The 8,209-nt window shown below is 39.2% G+C and overlaps 1 non-coding gene across 1 annotated transcript; it reads right to left on the bottom strand.

The window, feature by feature from the left end:
• Window positions 1-2,769: 2,769 nt before the first annotated feature.
• On the bottom strand, window positions 2,770-2,874 carry LOC128059689 (U6 spliceosomal RNA). The gene has a single exon (XR_008200617.1). It is a non-coding gene; the product is annotated as a U6 spliceosomal RNA (small nuclear RNA).
• Between the last annotated feature and the right edge of the window lie 5,335 nt (window positions 2,875-8,209).

Here is an 8,209-nt window from a genome sequence, read left to right as displayed (position 1 = left end):
CAATAAAAGTACCATCAGATTTTTTTTTTTCTGGAATGAGATAAGTTGATTATCAAGTCCACTCAGAGGAAAATATAGGTAAGAATTGCTAGAAAAACTCTAAGGGCAACAGGGCCAGTTTGAAGCTCAAGATACAGCAGATAACAAAGCTCATGACAAAGCTTCTCAGAAAAATAAACTGGGAAATTCTAGTAAGGTTAGCAGATGAGATTAAGGATGCCCTTAATTATTACAAATTTATGAAGAATCTACTCTTCAGGGTCAGAAGTTTTCCCCAGCAAAGAACTGCAGCATGAGCTGACAATTAGCCTGTGAATAGTTGGCCTCAGAAACCAAAGAGGAACTGGAGAGTCTTTTGGTGAAAGTGAAAGAGAAGAGTGAAAAAGTTGGCTTAAGACTCAACGTTCAAAACACTAGAATCATGGCATCCAGTCCTATCACTTCATGGCAAATAGAGAGGAAACGATGGAAACAGTGACATACTTTATTTTCTTTGGCTTCAAAATCACTGCAGATGGTGACTGCAGCCATGAAATTAAAAGACGCTTGCTCCTTGGAAGAAAAACTATGACCATCCTACATAGCATATTAAAAAGCAGAGACATTACTTTGCCAACAAAGGTCTGTCTAATCAAAGCTATGGTTTTCCCAGTGGTCATGTGTGGATGTGAGAGTTGGACTATAAAGAAAGCTGAGGGCCAAAGGATTGATGCTTTTGAACCGTGGTATTGGAGAAGACTCTTGAGAGTCCCTTGGACTGTAAGGAGATCCAACCAGTCCATCCTGAAGGAAATCAGTCCCGAATATTCATTGGAAATACTGATGCTGAAGCTGAAGCTGCAATACTTTGGCCACCTGATGAGAACTGACTCATTTGAAAAGACCCTGATGCTGGCAAAGGTTGAAGGCAAGAGGAGAAGGGGACGACAGAGGATGAGATGGTTGAATGGCATCACTGACTCGATGGACATGAGTTTGAGCAAGCTCTGGGAGTTGGTGATGGACAGGGAAGTTTGGCATGTTGCAGTTCATGGGGTACCAAAGAGTTGGACATGACTGAGAGACTGAACTGAACTGATAGGTTTATTATAGTCATAAAAATATTGTACACATTTATACATAAATGTATAAAGGCAAAGGCAATGGCACCCCACTCCAGTACTCTTGCCTGGAAAATCCCATGGACGGAGGAGCCTGGTGGGGTGCTGTCTGTGGGGTCACACAGAGTCGGACACGATTGAAGCGACTTAGCAGCAGCAGAATGACTGAACTGAACTGAATTGGCCTTAAACATGGTTTGGCTCATTGCAGGTGTAGACCAGTTACAGAGGAGAAACAAGAGAGCCGAATGAATATATAGAGAAAAATTACAAATCTGGTTCATCTCATTTAAACTGTGCTGCATAGATAGGATATGGATGACACACACAGGCAGGGGTGGTTCGGTGTTGATAAGATTAACAGGTGATAAGTTTTGATGGAACTGAGGAATTTATGGTGTTGAGGAAGTACAGAGAATAATCCTTTTCTGTCCTCAAGGAGTTCAAAAGTTAGTGGGCAGTTAAACAACATACACACAAACACACATGCAAAGACACACCAAATCTAAGTATAAACAATTCAGATGGCATTCTGAGATCCTTTATGTATTTGAAAATTGTATATATATAAATATGTTTTCTTGATGTTAATGATGTAATTAAATGTGCTCTTGTAAACCTGTTAATCTCTATGGTAGGAATATACATGTTCAGTATAAGTGTGGCAGAACAATTTCATGATGGCAGAACAGTGTGAACAGAAAGTGTAAGACTGTCCCTGTGGACATAGCCTAGATGATGACAGCTTGAATTCTTTCCAGGGTTGTTCACTCTTTAAAACTTTGATAACAAGAGTAATCTTTTTGGTTCATGATGGCAGATTGATTGCCTTGTATATTTACATTTTACTAGGTTCACTGATGTGACTGTTAAAATTGATTATTTGTTAAAATACAAATTGACTGTTTTTTTCACAATGACGACTTGATGGGCTTTTGAAAGCAGTTATATTTACGTTTTACAGGATCTGCTATTCTGAATGTTTGTCAGTACAACAGGATCCACCTTTGACACTTGCTTTTAAGCAAAAACCAAGAAGAGCAAGTTTGAAAGTGTGTTTGGAGGTTCTGAACAGAGCATGTGTCTACCCGGGAAAGTTCTCCTCCACGAAGCAGTATGTGTGTGGAGGATGCACGTGAATAAATAAAGGAAGGACTGCAGGTCTGCCAGCCTGAGAATCTCAGCTGCCACATTCGAGCACCCTTGTTATTACATGAGGTTTCAGAAAAATGGATGGGGTGGGGAATGGTTTGTTTATTACAGCAGAAATGTGGCTTTATGTCCAAATATCAGAGAGGATAAGAAGTTGGTGTATTGGTTCAGAAAGACTGGTAGATGATAGATATAGGTGGGTAGGTAGATAGGTGGGTAGGTAGATAGGTAGGTAGGTGGCTAACTGAACAGTAGCTGGTGCTCAGTAAGTAACATGTGTACATTAGTTTTGGTTATTATCTTTGACAAAATCCACCTTCTTTATTGTCTCATTAATTCAGGTCATTCGATGGTGGCAAGTACCCCATTTTATTTTTTTCAACATGAATCAGCCATAGGTACACATATATCCCCTCCCTTTTGAACTTCCCTCCCATCTCCCTTCCCATCCCACTGCTCTAGGTTGATACAGAGTCCCTGTTTGAGTTTCCTGAGTCACAGCAAATTCCCGTTGGCTGAAAACATGGAACACTTCACGAATTTGTGTGTCATTCTTGTATAGGGGCCACGCTAATCTTCTCTGTATCATTCCAATTTTAGTATATGTACCACTGAAGTGAGCATAAATACTCCATTTTTAACATAAAAGATAAAATCTGAGTTTTAATAATGCATATTTTGTTGGGTCTCCAGAGGTGTTGCTTTATGACAGACATTTGGCTGTAGAAGACCTGAATTGGGGCATGAAACAGTGAAATCCTAATTTTCTCATTACTTGGGGAAGGCTCAAAGATTGGTGTATTTAAAAAAAAAACCTTTAAATCTTGGATAGTCTCTTTGGTATGCCTAGTTTTTTAAGAAGAGAGTGATAGAATTCCAAACCATAGTGCTTCCCCGAGTGTACAAAGAAATCAGTCTAAATAAATATTTTAAAGACAGCCAATTATTGGACTTGAGCCATAAAACCATGTTAATGGTGGGTTTTCTTTTTTCCTTCTCTTTTACCATCATGACTGTAACTTAGTACTGTCTTCTCTCTGACTTCTCAATTTGGTTTTACCTCTAAGTAACCCTGATCATGTGCTTCTATAGTCTTGTCAAAAATTTTCCCTCATCTTCCTGCTCTCCCTACAGGCCATAACCTGGGCCCTAATGTTTTTCAAGAAAAATTGATTTTTCTCTGTCAGAAAGAAATCATTATATATTTAATATTTTATACTTGTTTTCAGTTGAGATGAATCTTCAGGAATCTACATAGATGGTTGTGGAATGACAGATGAGTCAGCATGATTTGACCTACTTGGGATTAGCTTGAAGATTCATCTGTTTACTAATATTTGTCTTTGTAAATATTTGATGGTGATGGTGTTTAGAAGTCACAATGGTGTTTCATAATTTATAGGAGTAATATTTTAAAATCCGATGTCACTTTTCTCCCCCTGTAGATGAGTCTTCTCTTGTTCTAGTCTTTAGCATCTTAAGTAATAGTAGTATTAGTCTCTCAGTTGTGTCTGACTCTTTGCAACCCCATGAATGGTAGCCCACCACGCTCCTCTGTCCATGAAATTCTCCAGGCAAGAATACTGGAATGGATAGCCATTCCCTTCTTCAGGGGATCTTCCCACCTCAGGGATTGAACTGGATCTCCTGCACTACAGGCAGATTCTTTGCTATCTGAGCCACCAGGGAAGACCTTAGTATCTTAAGGATTCTAACAAAGTTTCCTGATGAAGCAGGTGGCCTCACTGGAAACAAAAATACTGAATGACTTAGTGAGGGTGAGGGTTATATGCAGGACCTTGTCACTCTGGTTCCAAACTACATATCCTTTCTAGTGTGTCACACCTTCTTGGGTATCTTCAGTTATTGTTCAGATTTCTCTATACTTTATTATCTTTGTATCTTCTAGGACTTCAGAATATATCTTGAACGTAGTAAGTAACTTTTGTAAGAATTATTTTTATGTTTTAAATTAATTGGAGCTCATGGTAATTATTTACTACTTAACATTTAAAATTTTGGTTATTTTAAAAGATATATTAGAGAATTCCTGGTGGTCTAGTTGTTAGACTATGAGCTATGGCTGCTGAAGGCCTGGTTCCATCCCAGGTTGGGAAACTTAAGATCCCAATGTGGCTGAAAAAAAAAGTTGTGTTAATGAAACAGACACACAGTAATGGTGGGCACTGGTCATCTTACAGGATAAATAATTGTTCTGTCTTGACTCATTCAGATTCATGTTCAAAAGGACTTTCAGGCTGGGGACCCTCTTGGCTATGTCACATTCCTGGGTTGGATTTTATTTGAACAATACTGGATCTGCTTTGAGAAAAGGGCATATTGTATTAGAATGACATGGTGACATAAAATAGGCTTCTAATCACCCTCTTCTCTCTTTTTTTTTTAATTTTCAATGCTGGCAATCATCTTTTTATTTTTTAGTGCCTGATGGTTTTTAAAAAATGTTATTTCTGTTCAGTAGACTGAAAACAATACTGTTAGTAATAGTAATGTGAAAATGCAGAATTCAAAGCCAGTATTACCAAAATAAATTTGGTAATAAATACTCCTGTTGTGGCCAAGTTGGGGGAAGACACCTGACCACACTAGGCCTTTTCTCCTCCTCTGAGACAGATGTGTGGCTGCTTCTGGTCTGGGTGCCCAGGACTCACTTGTAGAGGTCAGCCCCCAACACAGACAGAGGGACTGGAGGCCCTGAGCTGTCCTGAGGGCCTGCAGGTGTCCGGGTCATGTGTCTCCAGAGTCACTTCTGGCTCAGCTGATGCTCCTGGGCTGGTAGGAATCAGGCTCTACAGGCAATATGAAGATATAGAGGGCTTCCCTGATGGCTCATCAGGTAAAGAATCTGCCTGTAATGCAGGAGACATAGGAAATGTGGGTTTGATCCCTGGGTTGGGAAGATCCCCTGGTGGAGGAAATGGCAACCCACTTCAGTATTCTTCCTTGAAGAATCCCATGGACAGAGGAGCCGGGCGGGCTACAGTCTATGGGGTCATAAAGAGCTGGACACAACGGAGCACTAGAATATAAAAGACAAATACACATCTCAAGTTTGAGCTGATGTCTCATGAAAGGGTGTTAGGTATTGTTTCGTGTCCTGAATTTCAGTAGAATCTCTCAGAAATTTTGAATACGTCTCCTTTATTAAAAATAAATAAAAAATAATATAAATGACAGTATCCATAATCACTTAACCAGAACAGTGCTCAGAAAGCATTCCATTCATTAAAATTGTAACAAAGGTATTTTGATGGAAATCAGAATGTTTGAATAAACCTTGACAACAGATATGTGCTTGGGATTGGAAAACACATTCAACTGTGAATCATTTTAATGGATTTGTTTCTTGTTGGCAATAAAAGTATTTTCAGGAAAACTTGTGAATTAAATGTTTAATGTCATACTTTATTATTATGATGATTTTTAATTGGAGAATAATTGACTTACAGTGTTGTGTTGATTGCTGTATAGCAAAGTGATCCAGTCATACATGTATGTACACTCTCCTTTACGTTCTTTTCCGTTATGGTTTATCCCAGGATATTGAATAGAATTGCCTGTGCTATTAGGACCTTTTATCTGTTTATCTGTTCTGTATATAATATTTTGTGCCTGCTAATCCCAAGTTCCCACTCCATCGCCCCCCACTCCACCCCTCAGCAACTGCAAGTCTGTTCTCTATGTCTGAGTCTGTTTCTGTTTCGTGATAGTTTATCTCGTACTTCAGAGTATTCACATTCATATTGAATTACAGTGTTAAAGAAATAAAAGCTTCAGTGCAATTTTTAGAAATTTCACCTTTTATTTTTACCAAAATCCAGATAACTGTATAAGAATACCCAGAAACAGATGTCAAATGCATTTATATACTGAAGAAATATGAATGATGATATGTAGCATCTTTTCCTTCCTCAGTTGCAGTATGGAAGGAGAAGTAGGAGTAAGACTAAAAGGCCTTCCTTGTGTGGAAGGAGCCAGTTTCTCTCCTAGGCCCCATCCTGGGGAGAATTATGAAAATAGTCAAACTGTTTCCTGCATCATATGATTCAGATGAGACTGAGAATACAATCTGTACAAGATCCCACATGTATACACACATCACACGTGTAGGCCACAACTTACATTATGTGCATAAGCAACATGCACATATGTGTACATATATGCATGTACACACATGTCTGCAAATGTGTATATAGACATATACATGTGCATACATACATATCCTTCTGCATGCATTGGTATGTGTGTTTAATAAAATATGGGAACAGAATTGTCATTCTTTAATAAGAAATGTTGGTATGGAGGTAGATTTGGGAACTCAAGGAAGAATAGTAATGATTTTTGAACATTAAAGAGATTATCCAGAGAAAGAAATGTGACAAATTCTCTCAGGACAAAGTTAGTATTCCGAGTTAACTCAGTGTGGACTGGCCACGTGGCTTTCAGCCAGCATAGGAGTTCCTGGAACACACGGAGGACTGTGCAGTTTACTGGGTCATTGACTGGAGCTGGGAACAGTGCATAAAGAGGGCCATTATCTCTGTATGGCCTCATACAGCTCTACTGCAGACCGTAGGTAGGCTGTCCTGCCTGCCAGCCCCAACGGCCAGAGCACGGGGCAGTCGTAAATAATGAGAAGTGGCCTTGGTGCCACAGGTGAGGTGTCTGTGGCTCTAGGTTCTGTTTGGAGAATTGTGGCTGAACCTTTAGGGGTGAAAGGTCAGGAGCTGTTGAGTTTTGGACCCTGGCTGTCTGGGTAATTGTGTATAATGGCTAAAGTAATCACCTGTTCCATTAACCAGCAGACTTCTGTCATATTAATCCATCATCAAAAAAGCACAGAACAAAGATTTTAAAATACATTATAAATGAACCCTCTGGCATTAACGCTGGCAGGAGATTTTAGAATTTTTGCCTTTTGTAGCTGTTATAGGATATTCAGAAACATGTGTGCCAATCCAATTAGCTGACTTTCCCTATACATTTAGACGTGGCACAATCATTTAATTTTGAAATTTTACGTGTTTTTATCCAAAACAATCTGTACTTCTCATTTGTCAGAGTGCATTTCCCGAAGCTTCCAAGTTGCTGAAAGGTGACTTTTTGGTAACTTGTTTGACTGTTCAAACACAATTTATTTCTGCCACCTGTTATTTTTCTCCCTGGATTTTTGAGAAGTTGTTTCTGGCCCATTTGATCACCCTATAAAAGCCTCCCCTTCTGTGTGTAGTTGACTCTGGGTTTGACAGTTCAGCAAATGCACAGAGTTCACTCAGTGCCAAGTTCTGTGCAATTTATTTTTTCAAGGAAAATGCTTAAGCTGAATGTGTGTAACTCTCCATCTGTTTATTGAAGAATATGCTCTTTTGTTAGCACGACCATGGTGATAATTTTCATGTTAAAGGATAGACTTCAGGAAAACACGAATGTTTATAGTACTGTTTTTGGGGTATTTTAGGGTGATTTAATTAAATAAAAATTATTTTTGAAATGTCTTTTGTGACAAGCTGAAAAAAAAACAGCTGAAGTTATTCTTTTAAAGAGAAGATGTTATCCCAATGCTTTTGCTTATGTTTAAATTGTACAAAGATCATAGCATCTTCCTGAGTCACTAGAATTCACATCACACCCCAGCTCAAGAGCTTTGCAGCCTGTCGTGTTCATCTGGGATATCCTAGGCTGTTACACATGGCCTCCTACAACTCTTCACCTCTCAGTCCTAAAACCTTGGTTCCTGTTTAGAATCAGTCCCTTCTGTTAGTTCTCCTAATCATCATGACCAGTCTCCATGTGTTAAAGGTCGTTAAGGATCCCTCGAGCTTCTAGGCTGGTGCTGTGGGCAGTCTGCTCCTGACCTCCCTGTGTCTCATCCTTGTCCTGGGGGTCCTGGAGTGTAAGAAGTTTCTCCCCAACAGTAAAGCAAGCAAATTAACAAA

This window comes from Budorcas taxicolor, chromosome 14, assembly GCF_023091745.1.
Source record: "Budorcas taxicolor isolate Tak-1 chromosome 14, Takin1.1, whole genome shotgun sequence".
NCBI lineage: Eukaryota > Metazoa > Chordata > Mammalia > Artiodactyla > Bovidae > Budorcas > Budorcas taxicolor.
This window is presented reverse-complemented; position numbering and strand designations above follow the sequence as displayed.